We start from the raw sequence: 20,105 nt of genomic DNA, 5'->3' as shown, positions 1-20,105 counted from the left end.
TGAAAGAAGCTGTAGCGACTGTGAGAAACGGCACGAGTTATGTGAAGTGTAGAAATTTCTGATACTAGATTCTTTTATTATGAGTGATTAGTTGGTTAAAATCTCCGTGAAGTAGATCTTGTATAACAAAAACATGGAAAAATATATATATATATATATATATATATATATATATATATATATATATAACACCAATATGTATTAAGTGGCGATAGAGCATGTAGATAACACAAGTTCTTTATTTAGTCTCTTTCTAGAGAGTTGATATTGATAGAAAAATAAAGTTAGTAGAAAGGCACATATACTTGATAAATGAATGTTTTGTTCTTATTAAGATTTTACCATCGTTTATTGGTTTGTTGAGCCAATAGCATGTAGTATTATAAAGTCCAACAATTATTTAGCTAATTAGAAATAGACGAAGATGGTGGAGGTGTATAGATTTGCGAAGATATGTGTTTGGGGGAAAGGAAGTGAAAGGAAGCATCATGGTTAATAAAGTACTTCACAGACTACAAATGTTAAACGGGTTTAAATATTCACCCTTTCTAACATTTATTTGTGTGTTGCATATTCACAGAATCTCTCAACCATTAAAATTACAAAGAAAAAGACAATATGAGAGGACACAAATGTAGAACAAATAAGTTTTAAAAGGTTATAAGAAGTAACACTTTAGAAAATTTGCATAGGCCATGAAAGACTCATCATAATCGGATAAAGTAGAGGAATTTTAGTTTTTTTTTAAATAGAGCAATTTAATTGTCGGGATCTAATTCGGTATTCAAACAATAAAAACTTAAAAAAAACTTGGAGAAAGAAACAGCATAAGTATATCGTTTGGAATGATTTAGTTTAAGTTCATCCTAAAACATGTTCAAGTAAAAGACATGGAGGATTTTATGAATTAAAGTTACATATTCATGTTGCATAACTTGGAAGAAACAAACATACACAAAAGTCAGTGATATTCTTTTATTTTGAAGGTTTAACAATTTAAATGAAAATTTTTTTTTTTAAGAAAACAATTTAGAAGCAAATACAATAAAGCATATACAGGAAAATTCTATAAACTAATATCTGATTAATTAATAAATACATATTAATAAATTTATCGATTCTTAATTGGTTTTGTTAAAATATGACATATATCAATAAACTATTAAGATAATAATTGTTAGAAAACTCTATGTAAATATAGAGTCATATTAAAATAATAATTTTTATATATAATGCTAATAATAAATTTTATTACTTCTTTATATTGATAAGGGGTATATTTTTTGTTTTTTTTAAGGTTTCATATTATTTAATAAAATTAAAACTAAAATACATTTAAATTGTATGATGCATATTTCATATCTCTATAATATTATTTGAGAAGTCAGTTTCCTATGTGTCGCACTCACATTAGTTCTCACGATGGTTGATTACAATGATATCCTTAATGAATCAAATATGTCTAATTACCTTATTAAAAATATTTATGTTTTCCTTTTTATTGTTGTTTCCTTTTCTTTATATAATAAAGAGAATTTAAAATATCTTAAAACGAAAAATATATATTAATATAATATGATTCATTAAAAGTAAAGTTTACAAAATAATCTTTTGTTTCAAAGTAAAGAAATAATCTTCCATTAAAAGAAGATAATCTTGAACAAATAATATATTTTTAAAGTAATAGGCATTTTATTTTAAATCAATCTATTTTTATAGTTATTAGAAAAATAATTTAAATAACAGAAATAAGATATTTAATAAATAATCAATATTATTCTTTTTAGTTTAACTTAAGTTTCTTTTTTCTATTTTTGATATAATTTCTATAACAATATACATCATAAAATTTGAAACGAAAATATTTTTATATATAATGTGATTTCATAAAAGAGTTTACGAAAATAAACTTGGCATTAAAGTAAAATAAATCTCTTTTAAAATTTATCAGTTATGTTCTTATACTACTTTGTACTGATCATCACTTTATTTTTTTCTGGTTTTAGTTGCAAATTAACATATAACCATTTCTTTTTCAAAATCAAAAGTGTACTTACACATTCTAAGATGAATATCCAGACTAATACAATGAATACAATTAGTTCAATTTTGTTGAATTCGATTAAAAATAGTTGTACTTTACTCTGAAGAAATATATGTAACACAATATATCCACAAAATAAGTAATTAGACCAATCCAATTTTATTTAAATCTAAAATCAAAATTTAGCAAAAACTAATATATTATAATTTATAGTAATATTTTCTTATTTTATACATATAAATTATAAAATGTCCGTACATAGATAAATCAATACAAAATTCTCAATAATAATATACATTTATTACCAAAAAAAATCAATTAAGCTTGATTTTGTATTATTTATATATATGCATGATGTTTGAAAAGATTATTGTTGCTATTTTCATTGATGTAACTTTGAATCAATTAATAGTTAATTTTTACTATTTGATTCTCAAAACAACATTGATTAAATTATAGATATCTTAATTAAATATATATATATACAAATCTAAGACAAGAATGAATTAAATGAAATGAAAAATAAATCAAAACTGTAAAATGTAGAACAAAAATATTACTATTGAATTAGAAAAGTACATGTTATCCAATACATCCGAATAATAACCAAATAGATAAGATATTATATATTCAAAAGCATACAGATATTTTGTAAAATATTTATATTAGAGTTAGCTATAATTTGAAATATTATGTTACAGTTTCACAGTATAAAGTAAATTAACTAAATTAACAAAATTAAATTATTTGATTAAAAAGTAAAATAAAATCCCGCTGCGTAGCGCGGGCAATTACCTAGTAAAATGTAATAATGTAGGGTAGCTTTTACGAACAAAAGCATGTTATACGTCACAAATTATCTTTGTTTTATTGATGTGTCTTGTCAACTTTGCTAATTTAAATTTACATAACTTTATTTACTCAAAACCCAATATTACAAATCTACGCATCTTTAATTTTTTTTTGATTAACCGCATCTTTAATTTTGTATTATAAATTTACTTTGATTTAGTTTTACTGTTTCATAAATGTGCTGATGAACCATGCATAGTTACCGCCTTAGACTATCTCCAATTCAAAGGAAAATATCAAAAATTGAAAAAAAATCTTTTTCAATAGTCCATTATTTTGAAGAAAAAAATAAGGATATAAACTTCAAGGTTGCTAAGAATTTCGTAAATGCTGATATTACAAAGGAGTTGCCATCAAAGATAAACTTCACCAAAAATGGAGTCTCATCCTTGGTTGAGTTCATCTATCCATGGTTGCCTCTATGGTGCAGTGCTTGTGGCAAATGGGGACACACTGATAAAGTTTGCAACATAAATAAGAAGAATGGTACAGGGGAATAAATGGAGCAAACAATAAAGGAGGAAGAAGTTGGGGAAAAGAATCATGAGGTTAAAGAAACGGGGGCGCTTATGGAAGCTATGAGAGAAGAGGTAAAGGAAAATGATCTCACACAGAAAGAGGCTTTAGTTGAAAATGAGAAGATTATTGAGGAGGGGGAAATAGTTGAGAGTTGGAAGGAAGTAACACCAGGAAAGGGAAGCAAGAGTCCTAAATAGAATTATGGGCAAGCGAATTTACTGACACCATCTAGATACTCGACTCTGCTCAGTGTTGATGAGGAAGGTGTTGAAATAAGGCCAGATGAATATGAGGAGATTTTAAGTGTTGAAGAGGAGGTTATAGAAGAGGGAATTCCAGTAGTTATGAGTAAAGAGAAGGAAGAAATTGCTGTAACTGATGAAGCTATAGCAGAGATATATGAGAGGAAGGATCAAGAGGAGAATAACATAGTAGTTATTGCTGGAATTGAGCACTGGCTGGATTTGACAGCAAACTCTTTGCGACCATCTTTACCAAGAAGGTCCAAGACGCTGCACAAAATTGTTCCAGACAAAATAAGCAAGAAGGTACACCGGGGAAGAAAGGGAATAAAAACTCATCTCAATGACATTTTTTTTTTCTGGAATATAAGAGGTTTTAACCGCTATACAAAGCAAGATGCAGTGGAGAAGTGGATCCAGTCTAAGAGTTTACTATTTGGAGGGTTGTTATAAACAAGAGTAAGGGAGAACAAGGCTCAAAAGATCATATCAAATATGTTTGAAGGGTGGTTGTTTATCAGTAATTATGAGTACAGTAGGAAGGGAAGGATTTGGGTTATGTGGAATTCGCAAGTTTGAATCACACTGGTTTTCAAGTCGGATCAAATCATCACGGTTTCGGTCCAAGTAGATGGTGAAGAAGAGTTTATGTGTTCATTTGTTTATGCCGAGAATACAATGGTAGAAAGGAAAGAGCTATGGAGTGATATTAAATCGCATCAAGACTCGCCACTGTTTAGAGACAAACAATGGGTTATCTTGGGAGATTTTAACGAAATCTTAGAAGGGGATGAACATTCAAGCTATCAGAATTCGGGGCTGATAAACAATGGTATGAGAGACTTTGATGACATAGTACAGTATTGCAACTTGACAGACATGGGAAGTCAAGGACCAAAGTTCACTTGGTGTAACCAAAGGGAGGAAGGTTTGATTTGTAAGAAGCTGGACAGATTTCTGGTGAATGAATGTTGGTTGAACAAGAGTACACATGCTTATGGGGTTTTCGAAGCAGGAGGGTGCTCTGATCACCTGCGTGGTAAGTTTAATTTGAGAATAGAAGCAGAAGGTAAGCGTCGGCCTTTCAAGTTCACAAATGTTGTTGCTGAAATGCATGAATTCATTAAGGTACTGGAGGAGTATTGGAGAGGAAATCAACCTCTTTTTCAATCCACATCAGCTCTACTTAGATTTTCTAAATATCTGAAAGCGTTGAAGCCATTAATAAGGAATCTGAGTAAAGAGAAACTGGGGCAATTATCGAAGAAAGTGAAGGAAGCGTATGCAGATCTTTGTATGAAGCAGGAGAGGCTGTTAAATAACCCAACTCAAAGCAATATTCAAGAGGAGCTTAATGCTGCAGCTAGATGGAACAGAATCTCTGCGATTGAAGAGAATGTACTAAAACAGAGATCTAAGATGCACTGATTGCATTTGGGGGATAGAAACAACAAGGTGCATGTTTCACAATGCTGCTAACATTAGAGTGATGCAGAATATGATTCGAGAGATCAAATGCAAAACCGGGGTTGTGGTTACTACTCAAGAGGAAATTAAGAAGGAGGCAGAGAAGTTCTTCTGTGAATTTCTCTCGTTTGTTCCTGATGATGTTAGAAGTACTTCAGTTGATGAGATTCAAGGAATTCTAAGCTTCAGGTGTACTGAGATGGACCGCATTCAGTTAGTGAAACATGTAACTGAAGAGGAAATCAAAGAAGTGTTGTTCCGAATGCCAAGCAACAAAGCACCTGGGCCAGACGGGTATACTGCTGAGTTTTTCAAAGCTTCATGGGGGATTATTGGAAGAGACTTTACTACAGCTGTTCAATTGTTTTTTAACAAGGGTTTTCTACCGAAGGGTTTGAATGCTACCATATTGGCTCTTACTCCTAAAAGAGAAACAACAGTAGAGGTGAAGGATTACAGACCAGTCTCATGTTGTAATGTGCTGTATAAGGTGGTCTCTAAAGTCATTGCTAATCGGCTTAAAGATATGTTGCCTCAATGCATCTCTCATAACCAGTCTGCTTTCATAAAGGATAGATTGCTAGTGGAGAATATATGGCTTGCAACTGAGATAGTAAAGGATTACCATAAGGAAGATGTCCCTCCTAGATGTGCCATGATGATTGATATTGCAAAGGCTTTTGATTCGGTAAACTGGGATTTTCTTCTTAATACGCTGAGAGCCTTAAATATGCCGGATCAATTTATTCGCTGGATTGAGCTGTGTGTCTGCACTCCGTCTTTCTCTGTACAAGTTAATGTGGGAGATGGCAGTTTTTTTTCAAAGCAAAAGGGGATTGAGTCAGGGGTGTTCGCTCTCCCCGTATTTATTTGTCATATGTATGAACGTCATGTCACATATGCTAGATAAAGCAGTGATAGGAAACCAAATTGGTTATCATCCCAGATGCAAAAACATTCTCTTAACCCATTTGTGCTTTGCGGACGATCTACTGGTTTTCACAGATGGGTCAAAGAAATCTATTGAGGGAGTTTTGAAGATTTTTCATGAGTTTGAAGTTATGTCAGGTCTCAAGATCAGTCTGGAAAAGTCTACACTTTTTACTGCTGGGATTTCTACTAATCAAGAACAGGATATCATCACAAGCTTCCCCTTTGAGTCTGGTAAGTTACCAGTAAGATATCTTGGGCTTCCCCTTCTTACAAGAAGAATGACTGCAACAGATTATATGCCGCTAGTTGAGAAAGTTAAAAAGAGGATGAAATCATGGACTGGAAGGTTTTTATCGCATGGTGGAAGGTTGCAGTTGATCAGTTCAGTCATTACTAGCCTCGCTAATTTTTGTTCCTAAATTATAGATTATCAAGTATCAATAAATAATATTTCCTATTTACTAAACAAATACGTGACAATAATTCAGTAAACAATAATCTTTCCCTTTTTGGGTCTAACTAATTGCTAAAATATAGGTCGCCAACTAAATGATATTCTATAACTAATCCATTTACTTTTAATTTAGCCTATTGCCTATACGAGATTTATCAAATCATATTCGCCTGCATATTATAAGAATGATTATTTATAAATGTAGAATTTATTTTATGATACCAATGTTCGTGGTTAAATTGAACGATCAAACACAAAATATAATTATTTAATGAAAGTTTAAAAAAATGTCATAATAAAAATTATGTAATTTTTCTATCCTATTAAAACTGATATACATTTCAAAATTCATCTGTTATTTTGAAATTTTAATAATTGAAGAGCATAAAATAAATTCGCTCAAGGGTCTCTATAGACCATGAGCCTACCCTGAATATAACACATCTATCTATATTATTAAAAGAGAAGTACCATTTTAAACTACCAATTAGTTTTCATACTTATTTACACTACCATGCCACTGAGCATTAAATAATATTACATATTTTAATGTTTTGTCTTTTCCACTTAGATTAATGTGTTTTCCTAAATTAGATTTGAATTATATACAATTCATTCAATTCTCCATTAAATCAATGACAAAAATTTTTATTTTCATCACTTTCAGAAAAATATATATTTTATTTATATTGTACAAACAATTCATGAAAATTATAATCTCAACTCTTCCTTTAACGAATCTGAACGAAAAAATATTACCAAACTCGATCCAAAAATGGTTAAATATCCAAACGGATTTATAATTTTGGCATCTAGAAAACCATAACCAAACTTATGCATAACTAAATATTTTCGGGTATTCGAATATATTTGAATCATATTTATATACTTGAATATGTTAGCTACTATTAGAGTTAATATCCAAAATGTAAGCTATTTTAAAGTTGTCTAAACTATTTAACAATATATAAAAATTCAAAAGTAAACATCTAAAGTAGATAAAAAATAATCAAAACACCAAAAATAATTAAAATATATATTCCTTCTCCATCCAAATATCCAAGTTAAATATGCTTTTAAAATTTTAACTTAGGTATTTTGGCTTACATTACCCAAATTTATATGTTTTGATAAATTTAACGAATATATAAATTTCTAAAAATCTTAAAATAATTTAAGCGGATTATCCAAACCCGCAAAGACCCGAATCAAACAGATACCAAAATTTATAAATATCTGAATGGAACTGAAATCTTTAAATTCGAGAATCCCAACTCGAATAGATTTTAGCCGAATCCGAGTGGATATCCACCCCTAATTCTTGGAAATGAGATCTGTGGTTTTTTCATACGATAAATTAAGCCGATAGTTAAAATCGCCTAACCAGATTATTCTTCTGCAAAGAGGTGAAAACATAGTTAGAAACTTATGTAAGAAAGTTAGCAAAAGAGAGAGAAAAAAAAAGACAGACTCGTGATCGTAGATATGCTTAGGAAGTCCAAGTGATGAGACAGAGTGAAAGACTGTTCTTTTATGTATCTCTTGAACATCGACGTTCCTCTTGATCTGATCAACTTCTCTTTCTCCTGCCGTCAGATGAGTGCATATGAAACAGAAGAACGTCTGGTTTATCGACATACTCACAGACACAGCTCCCTACATATGCACAAAAATATATAATAATTCTAATTTCATTGTTAAAAAAGGGTAAATACAAAGTAAAGTTAGATGTTGTGCATATTCATTAATTTTTATATCCTTCAAATAGAAAGGTAGATAAAAATATAATAAAAAGTATCTATTATAGTGTATTATTAATTAGTAAGAATATAACAGTTCATATAAATTTTTAAAATATTATTAATTTTTTTTAAACACATTTACATACACAAAATAAGATTTTTTTGGGTCAACAAAAAGTTATTAAAGAGTATAATTTTATAAAAGTATAAATATGAAAAATAATAAAGCACACATTGAATAAAGTTTCATATGAAATGCATATAAACCAATTATACTTTGTTATCTTAATATTAGTATACAATGATACTAATTATTAATATAGACTCGCGCGTAGCGCGACTTGAAAATCTAGTCTATACTATATAAAAGTTGAGGTTATAAGCCATTGAGAGTATCCACATAGGATTTTAGATGACCAATCAAAATATGACACCTCATTCTTTCAATTTTTTTTTTTTATAAATGTTAATATTCCAAAAAAAATTAAAAACGAAAATACTATTATATATATATAACTTAAACTAAAAAAATTATCATTGGACAGCTCACTTGAATAAATGTTAACTGTTATAGAAAAATAGAAAATCAAAAGCAAAATAGTAATAGTAACAATTTTTTTTACTTCTTTTTAGATTTTTTTTCGAAGATATAATAAATCTAAAATGCATTTTATACCAAAATAAAATAGAAAATTAGTGTTAAAGTATTCAAAGTAGAAAAACATATTATTTTATTATTTTTAAAATTTTAATATCTCCAAAAATAAAATAAGACGAAACTAATATTATATATAACTTAAACTAATAACATAAATATTAAAATTTGACAACTTGCTTAAAATGGTATTTATTATAGTAAATGGAAAATGAAAAGCATAATGGTAGTATTCTTTTTTTAGTAGCATAATAGTAGTAAATTAACAAAAATTACTTCTTCTTATTATATGTTGAGGCTATAAGTCATTAAGGACGTCCAAGTAGGATTTTAAACAACAAATTAAATATGACAGATCATCAACTTAATTTGTGATTTTCTTAAAAAGTTAATATTTATAAAACATTATTTATTTAAAACGAAATTAATATTATATATTGTATAACATAAACTAACCAAATAAATATTAACATTTGACAACTTACTTAAATAAAAGGTAATTGTTATAGAAAAATGGAAAATCAACGAAAAATAGTAATATTAACAAAAAAGTTTACTTCTTTTTAGATATAATAAATCTAAAATGCATTTTATACCAAAATAAAATAGAAAATTAGTGTTAAAGTATTCAAAGCAGAAAAACATATTATTCTATTATTTTAAAAATGTTAATATCTCCAAAAATGAAATAAGACAAAACTAATATTATATATAACTTAAACTAATAACATAAATATTAAAACTTGACAACTTGCTTAAAATGGTATTTATTATAGTAAATGGAAAATGGAAAGCATAATAGTATTATTCTTTTTTTTAGTAGCATAACAGTAATATATTAACAAAAATTACTTCTTCTTATTATATGTTGAGGCTATAAGTCATTAAGGACGTCCACATAGGATTTTAAACAACCAATTAAATATGACAGATCATCAACTTAATTTGTGATTTTCTTAAAAAGTTAATATTTCTAAAAAAATTATTTATTTAAAACGAAATTAATATTATATATTGTATAACATAAACTAACCAAATAAATATTAACATTTGACAACTTACTTAAATAAAAGGTAATTGTTATAGAAAAATGGAAAATCAACGAAAAATAGTAATATTAACAAAAAAAATTACTTCTTTTTAGATATAATACATCTAAAATGCATTTTATACCAAAATAAAATAGAAAATTAGTGTTAAAGTATTCAAAGTAGAAAAACATATTATTCTATTATTTTAAAAATGTTAATATCTCCAAAAATGAAATAAGACAAAACTAATATATATATAACTTAAACTAATAACATAAATATTAAAACTTGACAACTTGCTTAAAATGGTATTTATTATAGTAAATGGAAAATGGAAAGCATAATAGTATTATTCTTTTTCTTAGTAGCATAACAGTAATATATTAACAAAAATTACTTCTTCTTATTATATGTTGAGGCTATAAGTCATTAAGGACGTCCACATAGGATTTTAAACAACCAATTAAATATGACAGATCATCAACTTAATTTGTGATTTTCTTAAAAAGTTAATATTTCTAAAAAAATTATTTATTTAAAAGGAAATTAATATTATATATTGTATAACATAAACTAACCAAATAAATATTAACATTTGACAACTTACTTAAATAAATGGTAATTGTTATAGAAAAATGGAAAATCAAAGAAAAATAGTAATATTAACAAAAAATTACCTCTTTTTAGATATAATAAATGTAAAAATCTTTTTATACCAAAAAAAAAGAAGAAAATTAGTGTTAAATTATTCAAAGTATAAGAACAGATTATTTAATTATTTTTAAAATGTTAATATCCTCAAAAAATTAAATTAATATTATATATAACTTAAACTAATAACATATATATATAAATTTTGACAACTTGCTTAAAATGGTATTTATTATAGTAAAATAGAAAATGAAAAGCATAATAGTAATATTAACAAAAAAATTACTTCTTCTTATTATATGTTGAGGCTGTATATATAACCATTATAAATACTAGAGCCTTCGTCCGCGCTACGCGCAGAAAATGCGTTTATATATTACTCTTGGTCAATCGATAGTCAGAAAATAGTTGTTCTATATTGTTTATACTTTTTGTGTATTTTAAAAAAAAAATAATGTATTTAGAGTTTATAAATCAGAAAATGTCTAAAGCACTAAGACAAACATAGATGGGTTGATTTTTTAAGGTACATATTGTTGTTTTTTGAATATGTCATTAGTATTCTATATAATATATGTTTTATTAGTTTCTGAAAGGATTAATGTGATTCATCTTGGATAAAGTAAGAAAAATATTTTCTTCAGAATGTTGAGATGAATAATAATTTCTGTATTGTTTAAACAATCATTAGCAGAAGAAAACTATTTCCCACTCACCCTTAATATATGTTTGGATTAGCAATTATTGCATAGTTTGAAATCGTCTAAAATTATTGTTTGACCATTTCATATGAAGAAATGTACACAAGTTAAATGTGAGATATTTCAGGATTAAAATATTTTTGTAATTTTTCTTTCTATTTATATATTTTTGTGTGTACTTCTTGAAAAGAAAGCCTATAATTATTTATGTTTTTATGTTTATTTTTTTTTTGGTAAATTTTTCTATGATGTCTTTTTTACTAATAACATTTGGATGGATCTTTAAAATAAAACTAGAAAAAACTATTTTGAAACTTAAATAAGTAAACACAAATTTATTTATAAAATAATTATCTAATAGAAATGTGTTTGTAAGTGGCTAGACATAACATTTGGTTGTTAGTTTGGTCATAACATGTATTAATGTATTTTGTGTATATTTTATTAATAGAATTATTGTGGTTTCTTGGGTGATTTGAATGATATTTGAATACAATGTTTTTTTTTGGTGAAAATGTTAAAAGTGAATACAATGTTAGAATATTTACCATATGTATAAAAATATTTTAATTATATATATATATATATATACCGATGTTTAATTTTTAATTTTATATATTTGTAAAAATATATTTAATAATTTATTTAAAAAATTTGATAGATTTATTGTTTATTACTTGGTTCAAAAACAATTTGGCATCAAAATAAACACTCAATATGGGAACTTATTAACGTACATATTGGAGTAATGAAATTTGTGTGTTTATTTCCTCTGTATTTTGCCATTTTATCATCCTTATTTTTTTATTTTCTTCTTACTTTTTTTATATTGATAGTACATTCTTACACAGGGATTACATATTTTAAATTCATTAAATATTTTTATATTGTGTGTAATATATTATTTACAGATAAGCCTGGAATAATTGTTTTTTCTTATAAACTTAAATTGAATATTTTGAAATATTTCCTAATTTTAATTTTGAGTTTAGTTTTTCAATTGTGTCACTAGGTGTTTTCCTGCACCATGTGCAGTAAAAAAATTTAAAATATTTTTTTTTGACAGATAAATATAAATTATATTTAAAATAAAATTTTATTAATTTTTATTTTTTTTTCTTATACAATTTCTAAAAATATAATCGACATTAAAAATAATATATAAGTTATTACCGTATTTTAAAAAATTTACCAAAAATAAAAATTAACATTAAATGTAATTGTCCATGTTATATTAAACTATAAGCCATGTCATCAATTTTAATAGCCATGTCATATTATTTTTGTGAGAATGATTGTAGAGAGAACATGTGGCAAAATCACTTCTCAGATATAGTCTTCTCAAATATAGTCTAATTGTATACATTTTCGAAAATTTTAGTAATAAAATATATTTCAAAATTTGTAATCCCATATTTGAATATATTTATTTTAATGATGATTTAGGAGTTATTACCATATTCTAAAAACAAATTCTAAAAATATAAATCGACATTAAAAGTAATATATAAGTTATTACCATATTTTAAAAAGTTTACCAAAAATAAAAATTAACATTAAATGTAATTGTCCATGTCATATTAAACTATAAGCCATGTCATCAATTTTAGTAGCCATGTCATATTATTTTTGTGAGAGTGATTGTAGAGAGAGCATGTGGCAAAATCACTTCTCAAATATAGTCTAGGGGATAGATTGTAAGTTACCGTAAAATAGGTTTACATTATATGTAACCATAAAATAATAAATTCAGAAACTAAAGCTGAAGGGTTTGCCATGTCGATGGTTTGGAGCTCATGTAGACTGAAGTGATTTTTAGATTATTTCCAAATTCTTGTAATCTTTGTAGATATATTCTTTTACAATGATCAATAAATTTAATATTTTATATAAAAAAATAACACATTCAATATAATAAATATGATGAAATAAATTGAGTTATTTTTATAATACTTTAATGTAATAATTTTGAATTTTGATTATAACATATGATTAACCTCTAAAATTACAAAAGTGTATATAGTTTGCCTATGCTTCGAGGGAGATATATTTAGCTTTTGTATCAAAAGGTTCTATCTTTGTTATCAAACTTTGAATGTTTTTTTTTTGACAACAACTTTGAATGTTTACTAACAGGATAAACTATGTTGTTATAGCGAGACCAAAACCAAATGATATTGTCGGTACGAAATGAATGGTGCAAGCGTTGAGATGGTTTAGTTTAATCATATGTTTCTCCAAATGAATCATTTTAGTTTAAGTATATGAATTGTTCAAATGAATCAACTTTGCACCACAAAAATCTTCAGTACTAAAATGTATTTTAATATAATTGGGTTCTGATAGGCATAGATGAATATAATTTTAATTTTTTCCAACCCACAAACGTCTTTTTGTATCTAAGAAACAACCATTTGCTTTAATTGCAGCTTTTAGAAAACTGCAAAAAACAATACAAAATTGGTAATGTAAAACTTTGTTCAAAACCTCGACATAGAAGTCTATGTCAGACAGTGGATCTTCCAGGCAGTGTGTTTGTAAAGACCACCAACACATTAGGTCTTTCTGCATATTATATATACATAATAGACATGGGTCTTTGGCTGTTTGATTTGGTTCATTTCTTTCAGTTTTCGGTATTTTGGACATAAAAATATATGAACAGTCCAGACATATATGAAATTTAAACTGGTCTTAATTTAGTCATTTATAGTTTCCGGTTAACAATTATAATAAAAGTAAGTGGACCCGTTAAACAAAGTGGTGAGTTGTATATCATGATGGTAAGAATCCTGATGGTATTTTCTGCTAAAGCCTAGCACATTTGATAACGTAAGTGTTCAACGACTACCATATTTTAAGGCGGTTTCTTGTCCTCTCTCTCTCTCTCTCTCTCTCTCTGAATACTTTCTAAACTAAAGAAAAGGCGAGACGAAAACAGAGTTTTAAGACACTCTCCGTTGAGTAAAGTTACACTCTTTTACACTTTCGTTGACAATATACAAAACATTGCCTTCAGATAAGTTCATTTTCCCATTCTTCCTCCTCCCTCCTCTCCTCTGACCTCCATTAGGTTCTCCTCCTCTCTGTTAAAACATACCTGATACGTAAGAGGAAAAAACTGAAAACCAAAAGATGATGAAAGAAAGAAGGCAAACCTTCCTCAAGACAACAGAGATATAGATATGCAGCGTCCCATTCATCAGCTGATAACGTGCCTGAATATAAAATGGTCCCAACCAAATAGTTATGTTTCTATGGCAAATTTGGTTGGTATCAGAACACAAAGACTTACTCTGGTCTTGGTTACCATCACCCAAAGCACCAAGCCTTCTCATGAGTTCTACGAACTCTGTTTTTTACATATACCCATGGACAAATTCGTGTGAGGAATATATTTTTACCTCTTCGGCTAAAGACTTGAAGATGTTAAAGGACAATCCATTTGGGGCAATCAACAGTATCCTATCATTACAGTTCGGATTGTTATATTTTACTTTTTGGTACCTCTAAAGCTTATTCTACAATGCTGCTTCAGTTTATGCGGTAGACTACCAAGTGAACTCAAGAAAATTTAAGTACCTCAAGGTGAAAGACGTATTCGATACCAAAGGGGATGCTAGATTTGAATTTCTGAACCACAAAGGAGAATAATCATTAGAATCAAAAAAGGAGAAAATTATAAGGAGTAAGGACTTTTTACGTAAAAGTTACAAAAAAAATTAAGTAAATACCTTTTGAGAAAACCATTCACCAAAACGAATCCGGTATACACTTTTAGCAATCTCCAAACCTTCAGCTGTGTATTCAATATAGACAAAGAACCAGATCAACTGACCAGAAAGTCCATATGTATAAGATCAGTGGGAAGCCGTGAATCACAACTCAATATTTATAACATCAAAAGGTTAAGCAAAGAAAAAAAAAGGAACCTTGTCGGAGTTTTTTAATGATAACATTGGCGTCAGGCATTGTTCCTATAAAGATGCCTCAGAAGAAGAGCTGAGACATTGCCAAAGCCCGTCGTGCACGTGCCTCAGTAGTCTATGAGTAATGCGTAGCAAACTACAATTTTAACAATACTTTAGTATCTTTAACTACACCATTCACCTCATTCCACCAAACGCTACTCTGCATAAAACAAACTTCAACATATCTATCAGTCTGTAATAACTAATCTGGAACAACCTAGTGTGACCAACCATGTTATCTTGAGCAGAAACAGCTAAATGAAACATTTAAAACCTGGCAACTGCAGATAACAATAGGGGGGCATCCTCTTCGATAACCTGCAACCATTGAAATGTAGTTTTCCACTCTCAAGATTGACAAATCAACAGAAGAAATTAAACTTTTTAGTTGACTGTTACATCATGTGCATCTAATAGTATCATGTCAAGAATTTGTTACCTCAAAACAATCCCGACATAATAGACGGCAGGAAAGCTGAACTTCTTACGACGTTGGTGCTGGTCTGCATCACCTTTATAACGCGTTCGACAATCTTCAGTCTGTCACGCATAAAAGCGTTACATCATATATATAGAGAGATACAGAAAGTGCAAGAAAAATATAGGATACAGAGAACACATACCGACCTTTCAGCTATATCGATTCCAACGTAGAACCCGATCCTTGCCTTGTCCCACTTGATCAAATCACCACCCTGTTAATAATATCAGAAGGAAAAGAAAATGAAAACCAAAACAAATTTGTTGCGGTTATCAACATTGATACCTCCCTCTTGGGTTCTTCGAAGAACTCAGTGCTTGAGACAAAGTGGACATGATGATGCCTCAAGATTGACGTGCTCAGGACCTTTGATATAAGCTTGGACAATGAACTGATTAAAAAAGGGTAAAATATAGTAAAAGATATATATATAAAAAAGAGTTTGCTAGTGATGAGGAACTCACATATATAGGTTGTGGGAATTGTTAGTGAGTGCTTCTAGAGTCAAAAGTAACGTTTTTTTACTTAAGACAATTGTGGAACAGTAACATTCGATAAGGAAAAAGAAGTAAAACTATCAAATTTATATTATTTTATTATACATTTATTTATCACCCATGAATATACTATCAAATGTATATTATTTTATTATACATTTGACAGTAAAAATATATAATAAAATAAATAATAAATAAATATATAATATAAGAAATAAAAATATTACATTAATTATTTATAGTAATATTACAATTTGATATAAAAGCAAAAAAGTTAGAATAACTTTTTATACAATATAAAAAAAGAAGTAAATAGAATCTAAAAATTAGATTATACATATATCTGAAAATGGATAGTAAAATAAATAACAATTAAATATACAATATAAGAAACAAAAATATTACATTAAATATCTATTATAATAGTAGAATAAGTAAATATTAAACATAAGAAAATAAATAATAAGTAAATATATAATATATGAAATGGAAAAACTACATTACACATTTATCTGAAAATGTATAATAAACTAAATAATAAACAAATATACAATATGAGAATTAAAAATAATGCATTAAACATCTATCGTAATATTACAATTTGAAATAAAAGCAACACAATTAGAAAAAATGATTACACAATATAAGAAAGAATAAATAATAAGAAATGGAAAATTACATTAAACATATATTTAAAAAATGTATAGGTTTACATTTTTATTATTTCTAAATATTTTTATATGTAAATATACATTATAAGAAAAACGAGCATGCAATATAATAAATAGAAATGTTACAGTAAACATGTATCATAATATTATTATTTGGTATAAAAGCAAGAAAGATATAATAAGTAAATATACAATTAAGAAATGAAAAAAAAATTAAAAGTCTCTCTTTACATGTATTGTAAAATAAATAATAAGTAAATATACATATAAGAAATATAAATATTATATTAAACATTTATAGTAATATTAGAATAAGTAATATACAATATAAAATAACTAAACATTAAATAAATTTATGATAAATAGAAATGTTACATTAAATATCTAACCTAATATTATCATTTGACATAAAAAAGCTAGAATAAGTAAATATAGTATCAACACATTATCATACAAAATATGAATTCAAAAGTGTGTTGACAAATTTTAAACATACATTTTATCTAGATTAATGAAGCATCATGATATGTAACTTTTATGTCTGGATAAAATGTACTATAAAGATAATAGCATATATGATAAAACACTACACTTGCAGTTATATTAAGCGAGCAACATAATAGGTAAAAATTATTATACAATAGTGTATTACCAATTAATATTCATCTAGAAATTTCCATAATACTAAAAAGATACAAATTATAAAAATTATAAATATAATTTATACATTTATCAATTCAGAAAATAGTTTGCTAAGAACTAATTATTTTAAAAGGAACAATTTGATAAACAAATATAAGTTAATAAACAGAAAATCAAATTGAAATAATATTTATATAGATTTCTATTTAAAAAACTTACCAGTATTATAAAACATAAACTAATTATTAACACAAACTCGCGCGTAGCTCGAGTATAAAAACTAGTTCTTATAAGAAGCATGAGCATATTGTGAAAATAAAATTGCTTACCCAATAACGTAAATATCAGCAGGAGAATTAATTTCGATCCAGTCATCGATGTCAAGTTCAGAAGGTGGTGATGTTCCTCCTACGTTCCACGTACCAACACATACTCTGCACACAACAAAATTTCATTATTACATTTCCGACATGTTATGTCTCCTTTTCACCCAACAAGACTGAAAAAGAAGAAGACTAAAAAAAGGAATAGTCAATAGCATACTATAAAAAATAATGTAGTCTAAATAAACATCAAAATGTACCTTATTTCTTTGTTGTTAATATACTGTGCTCTAAATGTTTCCGAATTTCTTCTCCTTAACTTCATTGGAGCATCTGATTTTCAACAAAAAAAATACTTAAAAGAACATTTATTCATAGAAGACTGATCTAAATATTCTGCATTACCATTGCTAATAAACTCCGCAGCAGCTGCGGCGGCCATGGCATCCTCTGCGTTCTCATAAACCCTTGATTGAGTTGATACTTCAACATCTGTTAAACCGGTTTAAACGGTTTAGGTAACTGAAAAAGAAGAACCGGTGACTCCTAAGAGAAAGAAACAAGAAGTCAAGAACCTTCATCAGAGCTGGAGTATTTGTTTTCAAATCCAACGTCGGCATTTTCGGATTCGTCTTCAGTATCGGCACCATAGTCAGGCTCGCTAACCCTTTTGTTCAACCACTTCCTCATCACCATCTTTGCCCATAATCTCTGTGTTTATCAAATCATCCAACAGTAATATTTTTTGTTCAGAACCAATATTAATCCTTAAGGACACAATGAACCGTACCTGAAATTTCTGACAACGGTAGCTTTTCTTCATCGTCCTGGCAAGTTCAGCAATTGGAGACGACATGAAAATCGTATTTATAGCTGTTTTTTTAATAAAGAGTAAACACTGAAACTTTTATCAGAATCTTTTTATATTTTTAATCATTTTTTTGCTAAATTTTTTTACATTTTTAATCTTTCTATTCTTGTTTTTATAAACTTTTATAAATTTCTTTGGCTGAATATTTTTTATATTAATAATGGTGTAACAATTATTTTCTCCTCACGTCATGGTTTACTTTTGTACTATTAAAAAGGTAAAAAGGAAAATAATAACCAGCGTCACAACTTATGGAAAACGCGGTTAATTATTCTACTGCGTATAACCATTGTAGAATGATTAATTTGATGAAAATTATAGTATAATAAATCGAGTTATTGACCCTAGCTAAACTTATCAGGTGAACTTTTCAAAGATTAGACCACAGTAGATTAGTCTGTTACGTCTCATCGATTATATCAACCAATCAAATTAAAAGCTAATTCACCGATATATAGTGAATCAAGAACTAAAAAAATATAACCCTCATTTATATATAAATGAATAAATATGCACAGTAGGTACATATTGGACGTGGTCAACAACTCCCACGGGAGCTACTTTTTTAACAGAATTCTTACATAAACTTATGGTCTCAGCCATTTGGACTTTAACTTTTGGACCGCAAATTAACTACTTCTATGAATATTAAAGTGGATTATGCATGATATATTCTTTGATAAATTATATATTTGCTCACAAGATTAACGTTGTAAGTTTTTAAATCATATAGTTAATAGCTAAACAGATAAAGTGAGTTTGGAAAGGAAGTAGTGCTATAGGTGGGGTGGTAGAAGCGTGAGTCACTCGTTTGCATAATGTGTATACCACTATGGCACTATACGGAGCATATTGTTAACTTTCTAAGCATATTATAAAATACTTACTTTACTTATTCGATCTTCAATAAAAACAAATTCACACTAATGCCAAAACATACACAACCGCTTATGGTTTGTCATTAATTTATATCATTTCCTAGTTGTGTCGAATACAGAATATGTATATATATTATATATATATATATGTACATATATATATTTATTTATTTATAGTAGCCAACTACAATCATTGTGGGGCGGCTCGAACTATTTACATATATATATATATATTTATTTATAGTAGCCAACTACAATCATTGTGGAGCGGCTCGAACTATTATTTTCAAAATATAAGACATGATTTTTTTTCTAAAGTAATATAAGAAAAGAATAGCATAACAATTATCGAAAAATAAACATATAACCTATCAAATTGCTCCAAAATATCATTATTAAAATAGATAGTTTCGAATTAGAGAGTTCGAAATTTATAAGACCAAATAAAAAGTTTGTAATTTTAACGGTTATTGTACATTT

The 20,105-nt window shown here is 27.6% G+C and overlaps 1 pseudogene; it reads right to left on the bottom strand.

Annotated features, from left to right (window-relative positions):
- Positions 1 to 14,220: 14,220 nt before the first annotated feature.
- On the bottom strand, positions 14,221 to 18,866 carry LOC108830529 (mRNA cap guanine-N7 methyltransferase 1-like; annotated as a pseudogene).
- Positions 18,867 to 20,105: the final 1,239 nt, after the last annotated feature.

This window comes from Raphanus sativus, chromosome 2, assembly GCF_000801105.2.
Source record: "Raphanus sativus cultivar WK10039 chromosome 2, ASM80110v3, whole genome shotgun sequence".
In the NCBI taxonomy this organism is placed as follows: domain Eukaryota; kingdom Viridiplantae; phylum Streptophyta; class Magnoliopsida; order Brassicales; family Brassicaceae; genus Raphanus; species Raphanus sativus.
The sequence above is the reverse complement of the archived record's forward strand: the minus strand, read 5'-3'. Positions and strand labels throughout refer to the sequence as shown.